Here is a 16,274-nt window from a genome sequence, read left to right as displayed (position 1 = left end):
ACCTAAATATCCATCAAGAGATGAATGAATAAACAAGTGGTAGTGTACATACATACATATACATATATATATACATATATACACACACACACACAAACATATGGTTATATGATGGAATATACATATACAGTGTATATCCCATCCATATAAAATGGAATATTACTCAGCCATAAAGAAAGAATGAAATTTTGCCATTTGCAGCAATGTGTATGGACTTGGAGCACATTAAGCTAAGTGAAGTAAGTCAGACAGAAAGACAAACACTATATGATATAACTTATATGTGGAATCTAAAAAGCACAACAAACCAGTGGATAAAATAAAAAAGAAGCAGGCTCACAGATATAGATGACAAACTAGTGGTCACCAGTGGGGAGAAGGAAGTGAGGAGGGGCAACATAGGGGTAGGTGATTAAGAGGCACCAACTATTTAGGTTTAAAATAAGCCACAAGTACAACATAGGAAATATAGCCAATATGCTATAATAACTATAAATGAGTATAACCTTTAAAATTGTGACTCGTTATATTGTACACCTTTAATTTATATAATATTGTACATCAAGGATACTTCAATTTTAAAAACTTGATAATTTTACTAAAATATGTTTCAGAGTTAACTTCAACCAGTCAATTTTTTTCCAGGCACAGAATCTCTTTAATAGTAGTTCTTTGTTTAAGTTTTTCTGCTGTCTATAATATAACTGCTTCTTTACATTGTTACTGAAATTAAATATTACTTAATTTCAAGAAAGTCCTACAACGGCTGAATAACTTGGCCTAGGAAGCTAAAAGATGATTCCATCTAAGTCCTCTTATCACGTAAAAATAGCAAACAATTTATGGTAAATCAATTCAATTATATGTCAGCTTTTTACTGAAAAGGAAATTAACAAAGCATATGTTTGTTCAGAAAAAAGAAATCCCTCTGCTTCTTTGTATCTTATCAACATCATCAGTCTGAAGTCATTCTTAGGGCACAATACTTCTTTGGAATTTCAGAAATTGCACCTTAAGTTGGTTCCATCTTCTTTAATTCATTTCCTCTAAAACTGGCAGAGCCAACCTGCAAACACCTTAATCCCAGAGAGCCAGAGGTTATGAAACCTCTCTGACATTTTCAATAACAAAAATATATCTGCCTAATTGGCTAGAACACATAAACTATTTAATAGAAGACCAAGAAATTCTGGCCCACCACAGCTGCTCTGTTGCAAGCCACAGTCAGGAGTCATGAATCAATTAGCTTGTCTATGCACACATTTGTTCGTAAGGAGAGAAATGCCTGTACTCTGAAAACTATCAGATGCTGGTGAAAGAAATCAAAGAAGACATAAACAGATGGAAAGATATACCATGTTCGTGGATTGGAAGAATCAGTATTATTCTTAATACTGATTATTAAGTTATTTCTCAATCAAAATAAGTATACTACCCAAGGCAATCTACAGATTCAGTGCAATCCCTATCAAATTACCAGTGGCATTTTTCACAGATATAGAACAAAAAAATCTCAAAATTTGTATAGAGACACAAAAGACTCCAAATAGCCAAAACAATCTTGAAAAAGAAAAACAGAGCGGGAGGAATCAGGCTTCCTGACTTCAGACTATACTGCAAAGCTCAAGTCATCAAAACAATTTGGTACTGGCACAAAAATAAAAATATAGATCAATGGAGCAGGATAGAAAATCCAGAAATAAGCCCATGTACCCGTGGTCAGTTAATCTACGAGGAAGGAGGCAAGACTACACAATACAGGAAAGACAGTCTCTTCAACAAATGGTGCTGGGAAAACTAGACAGTTATATGTACAAAAAATGAAATTAAATCATTTTTAATACACAAAAATAAGCTCAAAATGAATTAAAGATCTAAATGTGAGACCAGACACTATAAAACTCCTAGAGGAAAACATAGACAGAACACTCTGACATAAATCACAGCAACATCTTTTTCAATCCATCTCCCAGAATAATGGAAATAAAAGCAAAAATAATCAAATGGGACCTACTTAAACTCAAAAGCTTTTGTGCAACAAAGGAAACAATAAATAAAAAGGAAAGGAACCCACAGGTTGGGAGAAAATATTTGCAAATGATGTGACTGATAAGGGATTAGCCACCAAAATTTACAGATTATGATACTTAATAGCATCAAAATAAACAACCCACTCAATAAATGGACAAAAGACCTGAATGGACATTTCTCCAAAGAGGACATACAGATGGACAATAGGCACTTGAAAAGATGTTCAACATCGCTAGTTATTAGAGAAATGCAAATCAAAACTACAATATCACCTCACACAAGTCAGAATGGCTATCATCAAACAATCCACAAAACACAAATGCTGGAGAGGGTGTGAAGAGGAGGGAACCCTCCTCCACTGTTGGTGGGAATGTAAACTGGTACAGCCACTATGTAAAATAGTATTGAGGGTCTAAATAGACTAAACTAAATATTGAGCTACCATATGACCCTGCAATCCCACTCCTGGGCATATATCCAGAGAAAAACATGGCCCGAAATGATACATTCACCTCACTGTTCATTGCACCACTGTCTACAATAGCTAAGACATGGAAACAACCTAAATGTCCATTGACAGAGGAATGGATAAGGAAGATGTGGTACAGGTACACAATGGAATATTACTCAGCCATAAAAAGAATGAAATCAGGCCATTTACAGCAACATGGATGGACCTAGAGAGTGTCATACTATAAGTTAGAGAAGGAGAAATATAATATGACATCCCTTTTGTGTGGAATCTAAAAAGAAATGATACAGATGAACTTACTTATGAAACAGAAAGAGACTCACAGACTTAGAAAACAAATTCATGGTTGCCAGGTGGAAGGAATAGCTAGGGACTTTGGGAAGGTCATATCCACACTCCTACATTTCAAATGGATAACCAATGAAAACCTATTGTATAGCACATGGAACTCTGCTCAAGGTTATGTGCCAGACTGGATGGGAGAGGGGTTTAGAGGAGAATGGATACATGTATATGTATGGCTGAGTTCCTTCACTGATCACCTGAGACTATCACAACATTGTTAATTAGCTACCCCCCAACACAAAATGTTTTTGGTGTTAAATAAATAAATAACACTAAAAAATATTCTAATTCTGCAAGTATGAAGTAGAAAGTAAACAATCTGATGTGATCAGCCAGATCAACCAGTCTGCACATTGCTTTTTGTGAACCTCTGATCTAATAGATTATAATTAATCATAACAACCGGGACTGTCGTGATGGCTCAAATGGTAAAGAATCTGCCTGCAATGCGGGAGACCCGGGTTTTATCCGTGAGTCAGGATGATCCCCAGGAGGAAGGCATGGCAACCCATTCCATTATTCTTGCCTGCATATTTCCACGGACTCACAAAGAGTTGGATACAACTCTGCAACTTTCACTTCACTTCATAATAATTGAAGCTGATTATAATTATATATATGATTTGAATCAATTCCAGTTTAATGCCACTGAGGTTGCACCATAATAAAACTTGGAAAGAGTAACATGTGAAAAGAAAATAGTAATGAATAGTTTCCATATGCCCTTGAATCACATTTGAGCCATAGAAAATACTAACAGACTAACAAAACCACCTCCACTCATGGATGTTATCAATACAACTCACTAGCTCTCACACATAAGGATTCTGATAGAGGAGTCTACTAATAAAACTACTTGAGCGCTCATGCTCTAATCATTCGTCTGAAAGGAAGTAATCCTCTATCACATTTTTCACTTTAGTGAGAAATTGGAATTTAGGTCTTTTTAGTTGGTCTATGGGGAGAAGGCAATGGCAACCTACTCCAGTACTCTTGCCTGGAGAATCCCATGGACGGAGGAGCGTGGTGGGCCGCAGTCCATGAGGTCGCTAAGAGTCGGACCTGACTGAGCGACTTCACTTTCACTTTTCACTTTCACGCACTGGAGAAGGAAATGGCAACCCACTCCAGTATTCTTGCCTGGAGAATCCCAGGGACGGGGGAGCCTGGTGGGCTGCCGTCTATGGGGTCGCACAGAATCAGACACGACTGAAGCGACTTGGCAGCAGCAGCAGCAGCAGCAGCAGCAGCAGCAGCAGCAGCAGCAGCAGCTAGTGGTCATGGCCAGCAGGTGGCAGTCTAGGACCACGTGCTATCTTTCTCTTAGGGGTTCAGTTCAGTTCAGTTCAGTTCAGTCGCTCAGTCGTATCCGACTCTTTGCGACCCCATGAATTGCAGCACGCCATTAGGGTTAGAATAGAAAGTGAAAGAGGAGAGTGAAAAAGTTGGCTTAAAGCTCAACATTCAGAAAACGAAGATCATGGCATCTGGTCCCATCACTTCATGGCAAATAGATGGGGAAACAGTGGAAACAGTGTCAGACATTATTTTGGGGGGGCTCCAAAATCACTGCAGATGGTGATTGCAGCCATGAAATTAAAAGACGCTTACTCCTTGGAAGGAAAGTTATGTCCAACCTAGATAGCATATTCAAAAGCAGAGACATTACTTTGCCAACAAAGGTCTGTCTAGTCAAGGCTATGGTTTTTCCAGTGGTCATGTATGGATGTGAAAGTTGGACTGTGAAGAAAGCTGAGTGCCGAATAATTGATACTTTTGAACTGTGATGTTGGAGAAGACTCTTGAGAGTCCCTTGGACTGCAAGGAGATCCAATCAGCCCATGCTAAAGGAGATCAGCCCTGGGTGTTCTTTAGAAGGAATGATGCTAAAGCTGAAACTCCAATACTTTGGCCACCTCATGCGAAGAGTTGACTCATTGGAAAAGACTCTGATGCCGGGAGGGATTGGGGGCAGGAGGAGAAGGGGATGACAGAGGTGGCTGGATGGCATCACCGACTCTTTGGACGTGAGTTTGAGTGAACTCTGGGAGTTGGTGATGGACAGGGAGGCCTGGCGTGCTACGATTCATGGGGTCGCAAAGAGTCGGACACGACTGAGCGACTGAACTGAACCGAACTGAACTGATTAGGGTTATACTAAATAAAATCTGAGCTTTTTTCTGGTTTGTGGCCGCCGGGGGCAGGGAGTGGGAAGTCTTCCTTGCTGTACTTAGCTTTTAGCTTTTCTCCAGTTGCAGCACGCAGGGGCTACTCTTCATTGCAGTGTGTAGGCTTCTCATTGCTCTAGGCATGCTGGCTCAGTAGTTGCAGTGTACTGGCTAGTTGTCCAGCCACAAATAGAATCTTCCTGAACCAGGGATTGAACTTGTGTCCTCTGTATTGGCAGATGGATTCTTAACCACTGGATCAGCAGGGATGCCCTAATCTGAGTTTTTACAGCCAACACGTAGTTAGTTTTCCTGTGAGTTTATCTGCCTTTGTAACAATAAGCTTTTAGAACATGGCCTACAATTAGAACTCCTCAAATTATCTAAAATACTTTTGAATTATTTCTTCTATCGCATTATTTTCATTTAAAAGTAACTGCCAACATTTATTGAACATCTAATAAGTGCTATGCATTGCTAGATTCATAACATACATTATTTCTAAACCCTACAACAACCCATTTTTCAGATGAGATCACTGAAGCTGCTGCTGCTGCTGCTGCTGCTGTCACATCAGTTGTGTCTGACTCTGTGCGACCCCATAGATGGCAGCCCACCAGGCTCCCCCTTCCCTGGATTCTCCAGGCAAGAACACTGGAGTGGGTTGCCATTTCCTTCTCCAAAACATGAAAGTGAAAACTGAAAGTGAAGTTGCTTAGTCGTGTCCAACTCTTAGCAACCCCTTGGACTGCAACCTACCAGACTCCTCTGTCCAAGGGATTTTCAAGGCAAGAGTACTGGAGTGGGTCGCCAGTGCCTTCTCCAATAACTGAAGCTAAGAAAGATTAAAGGACATGTCCAGGGTCACCGACCACTGGTATATTCCAGTTTGGCACTGAAAAATATTTCTAATTTCTATCTGTATTATCACTGAACTCCTTTAATCTAACCTGTTCTAGGAAGGATTAAGAGATTCACAACAAGTAATTTATCTTCAGTTTAGTTTAGTTCAGTCGCTCAGTCGGGTCCAGCTCTTTGTGACCCCATTGACTGCAGCACACCAGGCCTCCCTGTCCATCACCAACTCCTGGAGTTTACTCAAACTCATGTCCATTGAGTCAGTGCTGCCATCCAACTATCTCATCCTCTGTCATCCCCTTCTCCTCCTTCCTTCAATCTTTCCCAGCATCAGGGGCTTTTCCAATGAGTCAGTTCTTCCCATCAGGTTGCCAGAGTATCGGAGATTCAGCTTCAGCATCAGTCCTTCCAATGAATCTTCAGGACTGATTTCCTTTCAGATGGACTGGTTGGATCCAGTACTTTGTACTACGTATGTACTATTTCTGCATATTTCTACATTTTGTGTGGGTTAAATAAGAATCTTTATCAGGAAATTACCAGTTCAGCTCTGACATGTAGAGAGCTTGGACAGGTTTACTACAACACTGACAAAAAGGCTGAACAAAGTGAAATCTATTACATTTCCTGAACCCATGAGAAAACTGAGTTTGCAGAACAAACAGGCAGCCCAAAATATGGAAAAACAGACAAATTCAAAGCCTCATAGCCAAGATTTGCCTATCTGAAGCAGAAGCTGCTTAAGTCATAAAAACTGGTAGGAAAACTTAGATCATGATTTTGGTGAATTGTTGGAATCTGAATGCACACTAGCATGAGTAGGAGCCACAGTCTCAGGGCAAAAGGCCTGGGGGTGGGGGGCAGAAGGGAGGGTGGGGAACAGGGGAGGTGGCCAATCCCACTGGGTTCTCAAAGTAAAGATCTGAGGAAAATGCCCTTGTGAGTCTAGCCAGGGTTAGGGGAAGCATAATTATTATAACAACTTTACCAGAGCCTTGTCCCAGGTTCATGAGGGGAGGACATTCCTCTCATTCCAGCCTTCTCATCTTCCTGTCTCACCTAAAGTGAGGTAAAGACCATCTAAGAATAAATACTTGTGAAAATCATGGGCAAGAGACATAGGCCAAGGTTGGCAATGAATTGGAAGGTTGTAGACCACACCCCCTTCCTTACACCTTACCACTACTCCAGCAAGGCTCTGGTGTAATAATAATGGGTTATAACTGAAAAAAGAACTGCAAGACACAAGTTCTTCTCTGAGAGAACTTAGGGAAGACCAAGATCAACAGAAGATATAAAATCAAGAACACTAGAGGAATCTGATGCCTTTGGCACCTATAGCTACAGCAAACATTAAACAACTCCTAGCCAGATGACCATAAATTCTCACACACCTCAGTTCCTGTTACCTAACACAACACACTAGGCTTTCAACAAAAAAAATGAAAAGAAATGCCAATATTCAAGAAAAAAAAGTCCAAGGAGGCAAAGCAAGCATCAGAACCAAACTTAGATATGAATCAGATGTTCCAAGTATCAGAAAAGGAATTTAAAATAACTATGACTAATATGTTAAAGTCTCTAATTGAAAAAGCAGGCAACATGCAAGAACAGATGAATAATGTAAGCAGACAGAGAGAAATTTTAAGAAAGAATCAGAAGGAAATGCTAGAAATCAAAAACATTGTAAAAGAAACTTAAAAAAAAATGTCTTTGATGGGTTTACCAGCAGATTTGACAGCCACGGGAAGAAGATAGGTCAATAAAAACTTGAAGATAAGTCAATTAAAAACTCTCCGTGCTGAACTGAATAGAGACAAAACTTGACAATCAGAAAAGTGAATTTTAAAAGTGTCAAGTAATTTTGAAGATATCACAGTAAAAGTAACTAGGGCCCTTGGAGAAATGGCCTATTCTAGGAGTGAGGCAAGAAATAGGCAAGATGAGCCTGGAGCATCTTATAGGATCAGAAAGTAAGCAAGTGCACAAAACACAAACAAAACCCCCAAATGATGGGGTATATCAAAGGGTTACAGGAGTCAACTGAAAGACTTATCAACAGTCAAACCTGGAAATTTTTGAGCAAAAATAAAGTTGCATTAGATAGTAACCCAAAGCATAAAATAAATATCCACAAGTCCTTTCTGATATAAATAAATGATTGCTTGATGGAATAAATAAATAAATGGAGGAGAATAGACAAATCTTCCATGCAGAAGAATATTAAATAATTTAAGTAGGTACTTACTCTTAAGGAGATGTAGCATAATTCTCCACTCAAATCTGCACTGTGCATGGTGACTTTTTTCCAAAGAGTATAGCATGGAAAAGGAGAGAAAAGAGTAATTTTACAGTAAAGAAACCTGATAACCACTGCCTTAGCCAGGTGATCAGGATTAACAGCAAGAGTGATAAGTCACATTCATAGTAGATACTCTTGATGTGGGTCTTCTCTCAAGGCTCTGTGGGTAAAGTATCCACCTGCAATGCAGGAGACACGGTTTCGATCCCTGGATCCAGAAGATCCCCTGGAGCAAGGCACTGAAACCCACTCCAGTATTATTGCCTGGGGGATCCCATGGACCGAGGAGCCTTGTGGGCTACAGTCCAAAGGGTTCCAAAGAGTTGGACACAACTGAGCTACTAGGCACGAACTCACACTTGATGTGATGTAAAGAGAATGGCACTTTACTGTATACTCTTCCTCCTAAAAATGCATAATTTCAGTCCAATCATGAGAAGGCAATGGCGACCCACTCCAGTACTACTCCGCCATGGCCAGAGGAGCCTGGTAGGCTGCAGTCCATTGGGTCGCTAAGAGTCGGCCACGGCTGAGCGACTTCACTTTCACTTTTCCTTTCATGCATTCAGTTCAGTTCAGTTCAGTTCAGTTCAGTAGCTCAGTCGTGTCCAACTCTTTGCGACCCCATGAATCGCAGCACGCCAGGCCTCCCTGTCCATCACCATCTCCCAGAGTTCACTCAGACTCACGTCCATCGAGTCCGTGATGTCATCCAGCCATCTCATCCTCTGTCGTCCCCTTCTCCTCCTGCCCCCAATCCCTCCCAGCATCAGAGTCTTTTCCAATGAGTCAACTCTTGGCATGAGGTGGCCAAAGTACTGGAACTTCAGCTTTAGCATCATTTTCTTCCAAAGAATCCCAGGGTTGATCTCCTTCAGAATGGACTGGTTGGATCTCCTTGCAGTCCAAGGGACTCCCAAGAGTCTTCTCCAACACCACAGTTCAAAAGCATCAAATCTTCAGCGCTCAGCCTTCTTCACAGTCCAACTCTCACATCCATACATGACCACTGGAAAAACCGTACCCTTGACTAGACGGACCTTAGTCGGCAAAGTAATGTCTCTGCTTTTGAATATACTATCTAGATTGGTCATAACTTTTCTTCCAAAGAGTAAGCGTCTTTTAATTTCATGGCTGCAGTCACCATCTGCAGTGATTTTGGAGCCCCCCAAAATAATGTCTGACACTGTTTCCACTGTTTCCCCATCTATTTGCCATGAAGTGATGGGACCAGATGCCATGATCTTAGTTTTCTGAATGTTGAGCTTTAAGCCAACTTTTTCACTCTCCTCTTTCACTTTCATCAAAAGGCTTTTTAGCTCCTCTTCACTTTCTGCCATAAGGGTGGTGTCATCTGCATATCTGAGGTTATTGATATTTCTCCTGGCAATCTTGATTCTAGTTTTTGTTTCTTCCAACCCAGCGTTTCTCATCATGTACTCTGCATAGAAGTTAAATAAGCAGGGTGACAATATACAGCCTTGACATACTCCTTTTCCTATTTGGAACCAGTCTGTTGTTCCATGTCCAGTTCTAACTGTTGCTTCCTGACCTGTATACAGATTTCTCAAGAGGCATTGAAGAAGGAAATGGCAACCCACTCCAGTGTTCTTGCCTGGAGAATCCCAGGGACAGGGGAGCCTGGTGGGCTGCTGTCTATGGGGTCGCACAGAGTCGGACACGACTGAAGTGTCTTAGCAGCATGAGAAAATATCAGTAAAACTCCAACTGAAGAATATTCTGTAAAATATTTGACCAGTTCTCCTCGAAGCTGTCAAAGTCATCAGAAATAAGGAAAGTCTGAGATGTTGTTACAGCCAAGAGGAACATAAAGAGACATCCCAACTAATTGCAATGTGGTATCCTAGATAGGATCCTTTAACAGACATACACTGAAGAAATTTGAATAATTTGTAGTTTAGTTTATGTTGGTTTATTAATTGTGACAAATATATTGCAATATGCTAATAATAAGGGAAATTGCGTGTGGTATATGTAAGAACTCTGTGTACTATCTTCACATTAATCCTGTAAATCTAAAGCTGGTCTAAAGGTAAAAGTTTATTTTTAAAGTCTTTATCAGAATTTGCATGTGCATCAGTAAATTATCCTAAATATCTCAAGGTAATAGTGCCACAACTGAACCTTTGAGATTGAATTTTTAAGTTGCATAGAAAAGGACTCATTCTACATGCAAAGATGCATGTGAGCAAAAGTTTGCATGCCTGCATTATTAGTTTCTGCATTGTTGTACTGCTAGTCATCTGCAATACAAACCGACAGAAGCTATCATTAGTTATTTCCTTGGGCTCCAAAAACAGATGGTGACTGCAGCCATGAAATTAAAAGGATGCTTGCTCCTTGGAAAAAGAGCTGCGACCAACCTAGACAGCATATTTAAAAGCAGAGACAATGCTTTACCAACAAAGTTCCATCTAGTCAAAGCTATGGTTTTTCCAGTAGTCATGTATGGTTGTGAGAGGTGGACCATAAAGAAAGTAGAGCACCAAAGAATTGATGTTTTTAAACTGTGGTATTGGAGAAGACTCTTGAGAGTCCCTTGGACTGCTAAGAGATCAAACCAGTCCATCCTAAAAGAAATCAATCTTGAATATTCATTGGAAGGACTGATGCTGAAGCTGAAGCTCCAATACTTTGGCCACCTGATGTGAAGAACTGATTCGTTGGAAAAGATCCTGTTGCTGGGAAAGATTGAAGGCAGGAGGAGAAGGTGGGCGACAGAGGATGAGATGGTGGGATGACATCACCGACTCGATGGACATGAGTTTGAGCAAGCTCTGGGAGTTGGTGAAGGAGAAGGAAGCCTGGTGTGTTGCAGTCCATGGGGTCGCAAAGAGTCAGACATGACTGAGTGACTGACTGACTGAAATCATTACTGGCACAGTCTAGATTTTCTAGATTTTTCTCTTACTGGACATGAACTTTGTTGAGCCACTGATGATGATGTTCCAGACAAAGAATGGCACTGCTTGCTTTCCTCTTGCATTCAATGCAGTTAGAAGACAAGGACTCCCTCTTGACTCTTACTCCCTGACCTTCTAGAACATGAGAAGTGCTAGCCCTTGATAATCTGAACATCATTTAAAATCTTGCTTGGGCTGTGGAGGCTTACTTCAAGGTTCTTACAGGGGGTCAAAGATGAGGAGCACTGATTCTTCAAGACAGTCACCTTAAAAGATAATGACACCTAAGAACCATCATAACAGTTTAAATCATGTGATATCAAGTTATCTTTGTTATTGACATGAAAGTGATGCCTTGAGTCAGATTCTTATTTAGAGAGCCCAGGATAACAGCCGTCTGGATATTGGGGCCACTGCAATATTTATAACAGTCTTATGAAGGACCACCAGATGAATATAGATTCTATTTAGAATGTATCTATAATGCAAAAATATATATCCTATCATATTTTTGAAAGAATGTTTTCCAAAATATTGAGAAAGTTGCCTCAACATATGCTAGAGTATGTAGAATGGCTCACATCCAAGTACACGTTCTCTGTAACCCCAGGAAAGTGCAGAAACCTAGAGGAATAACTGTCTTTTGCTACTAGGAGTCCATGTCCAAGATACTCATGATCCTGGAAGAGAATGGCTACAGGAAAGGTTACGAATTTACCCAAAGTGCTCTCTTAGGAATTAGGGACTGTTATAATTGCAGCCGAAGATGATGGGAGTCTGAGTTCTGCCTTTTTTGTTCAATGTTTATGTGACTTTAGCTGAGCACTTAACTTCTCTGAGTCTGATAGAAACCCTAAAAACTACTTCATGGGGTTTAGGATTTAAATGAGAGAAGCAATAGAAATCAGAGGTCAATAAATCAAATTAATCACTTATGCTAAATCTAATGTGAACCCTTCTGAATATAATAGAAAAAATGGAGCACTACTTTCTTTTGAGAGAAGGGGAAATGAGCTTGATTAAACTATGAAAAGTTTTGTTTTGTTTTGTTGAGAGAGGGAGGGCATTTGGGAGGGTGTCAGCTGTCTGCTTCTCTGCTGAAACTGAGAATAGAGAAGGAAAAGAAAGTGGATGCTTCCATGTGTAATTATTTCCTTTACCCTGCATGCCACCTTAGGACCCTCCTTGGAGACAAGGCAGCTGAGAAACTGAATTTGTGTCTCCCCACATCATAGACAGACAGGAACGGCTACCTACTGCAATATTCTGGCCTGGAGAATTCCATGGACTGTAAAGTCCACAGGGTTGCAAAGTGTCAGACACAACTAAGCAACTTTCACTTTACTTCCTTTTTACCTTCTCTCTCAAGTATCTCTTCCCTGGGAATGCTCTCCTAGAGAGAGGAGGAATGCTGAGAAGAAGAGTAACAGTTGAAAAACTTTGGCTAGTAGCCTTACACCTTGGACATGCACCTCACAGCCTATGGGGCACTGACTCAAGGCATCAATTGAGTCAGCTTCATTTTTATCAATGGTGAGTATGAAAGCTACATAAATAATAGTTTTAATCAAAAATATTAGTATTTTGATTCACCCACTGCATCAACTTACTTGAAATGGTGAAAGGTACTTTTTTTTCTATAAAACAGAAAAAATGAATACACTTTTAAGTGAAAGTGTTAGTTGCTCAGTCGTGTCTGATTCTTTGCTACCCCATGGACTGTCCTTGGAATTCTCCAGGCAAGAATACTGGCATGGGTTGCCATTCCCTTCTCCAGGGGATCTTCCCAACCCAGGGATTGAACCCAGGTCTCCTGCATTGCAGGCAAATTCTTTACCATCTGCGTGCACAGCACACCATGAGGTCATCAAACGCAAGGTCTTTGAAATAGTCACACGTAACAAGCCCTTTAAACAAATAGTGCTTGTACTTCAGTCCAGTGTACATGTAAGGGGTCAGAGACATGCTGAAAAAATACAAATCTCATCCTCCTTCAGAGATGTTGTAAACAAGCAAAATATGAGTGTGGTAGTATTAAAAGCAAAACAGGTGACTTTGTTTTGGAGTTTCCATTTATATATGATGAAACTTAAGATGTTGGAGATGAACCAGAAATATTTGGAAAGACAAACAAAAAATAATTTCAGATGGACTTCAATGAAATGTAAACCCTGGGGAAAGGAGAACTTAAGTAGCTCAAAAGGACTGTCTCATATTTATGAAGAGATGAAATTATTTAAGGATAAAAGCATGAAAGACAATGTAACCTTCCCAAAATCACTTTAACTGACAAAGACTTTAGTAAAAATTGCTTCAGCATAAAACACAAACATTTACTATGTCTGAGTAGGAAAGCCAACAGCTATCAAAACCTGCCTAGAAAATAGCAGAGCTGCAGTCCAGACCACATACCCAGTCTAGCTCCACTGTTTTAATCACTACACTCTGTATCTCGTTGTCAGATAAGGCAGGCTTGAGTTCATATTTGCCGTGTAAATTACCAGAGTGATCTAATCTCTCTAAACCTTTTCCTCATCTGTGAAATGGGGACACAGGTTCTAATACCTGGGGATTTTGTGAACATTAACTTAGATAATGCCTAAAGCCTCTTAGCATGTGTGCTTCAAACATGAGTACAGTTATTAATGCTTTCCTATCTTCTGAATATTGACATTGTTATTTGGTGAGATACTCTTAAATAAAAGTGATATACTGATAAACATACACTTTTTTAAACAATTTTGATCGCTGTATTGAATACCTCACTGTAAGATACTCCACAAGGTTTCTTCTGTTGTAAAGAAGGTTTTTCTCTGTTGATCTTGAGCCCAGTAACTCTGTTGAATACTCAATAGTAACTCTAAAAGTTTGTAGATTTTCTTGGAAGCTTTGATGTGTCAGTATCAACAAGTAGGGTCACAGAAGGTTTCCCTAAGAAATATTATTTTATCTAAGTCTTAAATGAAGACTGGAATTTAAACACAGGAGGAAATATATGAGGAAAGGCCCCAACTCCCTACATCTCCGTGGCACTTCTGTTAACCTCTTTGCTCCCTTGGGACTATTTCCACTGCATAAACATCTCCCTTCTCCTGGATACAGTTGCCTAGAGGGATTCTTCCCATCTTTGTCTCTCACAGCCACAGGGTCATCTGTTTCTCTCTCCAGATTTGATCTCATTTCTGCTTTCTGCCTACTGTTTGGAACTTGTTTCCAGTTTCACTTTCATCTGGGCTTCAAGCTCTCCATTGAGGTTCCAGCCGGAGCAGTGTCTCAAACTGCTTAGAAAGATAGGGCAGACAGCAAGCCTGGTAGACCAACACCAGGCTGCTTAACTGCAAGTGGTAAAAATTGGAGGAGATGGGGCTTTTACGTGTCAGACAGTTCACTTTATCTGCAATGTGGAGAGTAGATTCTGGGCGAGCAGGACCAGAAGTAGGGTCATGGCTTGGAGCCGTTAAAAACTAGACAATAGGCCCAAAATGGAGTTACTTATGCTAAGTCAAATGTCAACAAACTGATTTAATTACAATTTTGGATCTCCAAGAAATGGAAATTTAAACCAGTCAATCAGGAATCATCTGATCTGCACTAGTTAGATAATCTGCCTCATAGAACCCTGCATGCATGCTAAGTTGCTTCAGTCATGTCCTCTTTGCAACGCTATGGACAGGCTCCTCTGTCTGTGGGTTTCTCCAGGCAAGAATACTGTAGTGAGTTGCTATGCCCTCCTCCAGGGAATCTTCCTGACCCAGGGATGGAACCTGTGTCTCTTAAGTCTCCAGCATTGGCAGGTGGATTCTTTACCACAGTGCTACCTGGAAGCCCCATAGAATCCTGGTATTCCCTAAAGGAAAGTAACTTTACAACAACCAACCTGCTTATTTCTCAGTGTAAGTTTCTTGTTCCTGCTCCCTTCTGCCTATGAACATTTTTCATTTCGTACCTCTTCTTGGAGTGCCTTTCTATCTCATAGATTTGATGCTGCCCCAATTCAACTCTGATTTTGCTCAAATAAACTCAAAATTTTAATATGCCTTAGTTTATCTTTTAATGGAGGTTATTGAAATAGGCTCAGATGGTAAAGCGTCTGTCTACAATGCGGGAGACCTAGGTTCAATCCCTGGGTCAGGAAGATCCCCTGGAGAAGGAAATGGCAATCCACTCCAGTACTATTGCCTGGAAAATCCCATGGACAGAGGAGACTGGTAGGCTACAGTCCATGGGGTCGCAAAGAGTCGGACACAACTGAGCGACTTCACTTCACATTGAAATAAACACCAGATATGACATAAAAAGGCTATGAATAAGAACAGTGGCTGTAAGGAAGCCTTTTGGATATAAAATCTGCAGACTTGGAGATGAATTTGATATGGAATTTGAGAAAAAAGGATGAAGCTCAGAGTTCCAATGTGAGTGACTGTGTAAAATAATGGTGTCACCAACTAAGTAGGAAACACTAAGGAAAACGTTTGTGGATGATGATCATAGGTTCAGTCTTGGTCACACTGAATCAGAGGTGCCCAATGGGCCATCCAAAGGCTATATCCAGAAGTCAGTGGTTCTGTCTAAAGTCAAAGACTGGAGGAAGGATCTGGAAGCCATCAGAGAGTGATGGGATTGTCAGAGGAGGGGACACAGAGAAGCACTGTTGGAGAAAGATATCCTTAAGAAAAAGTAACATTTTAGAGACATGCATAGCTACCAATTTTAGCCCTCAAATTCAAGTATGCAAGAAATAGAATAATATTTTGAGATACCAACCCTGCCTTTCATTTCTTGCACTTCAACCCCTTATGCAGCATAGGCAACTAGAGCATTCTACATTTACTATCTACATGGAAAGCCGGTGCCTCAGAACACACAAAAAAGAGTTACGTTCTGGATTTTGAATTTCCAAAACAAATGTCCAGAGATGTTCGGAGAGGCCACAGAGAGTCAGGGTCACTTCTCTCAGCTTCCTAGAATAATTAGCTGCCCTAGGAAAGGAGAAAAGGGAGGTCAGTAGAAGGGTTCATGCTCCTGTGGGCCCTCCTCCCGGAGGAGGATCCCTGCCACCCCACCAGTGCTCAGCAAAACTGCAGGAATCTTATCCGAAGAGTTCTGGGTTTACTTTCCAAGGGGAAGAGGAGTTTGTTGCTGCTGCTGCTGCTGTTGCTAAGTCACTTCAGTCG

The sequence above is a fragment of the Capricornis sumatraensis genome, chromosome 16, assembly GCF_032405125.1.
Source record: "Capricornis sumatraensis isolate serow.1 chromosome 16, serow.2, whole genome shotgun sequence".
Lineage (NCBI taxonomy): Eukaryota > Metazoa > Chordata > Mammalia > Artiodactyla > Bovidae > Capricornis > Capricornis sumatraensis.
The sequence above is the reverse complement of the archived record's forward strand: the minus strand, read 5'-3'. Positions refer to the sequence as shown.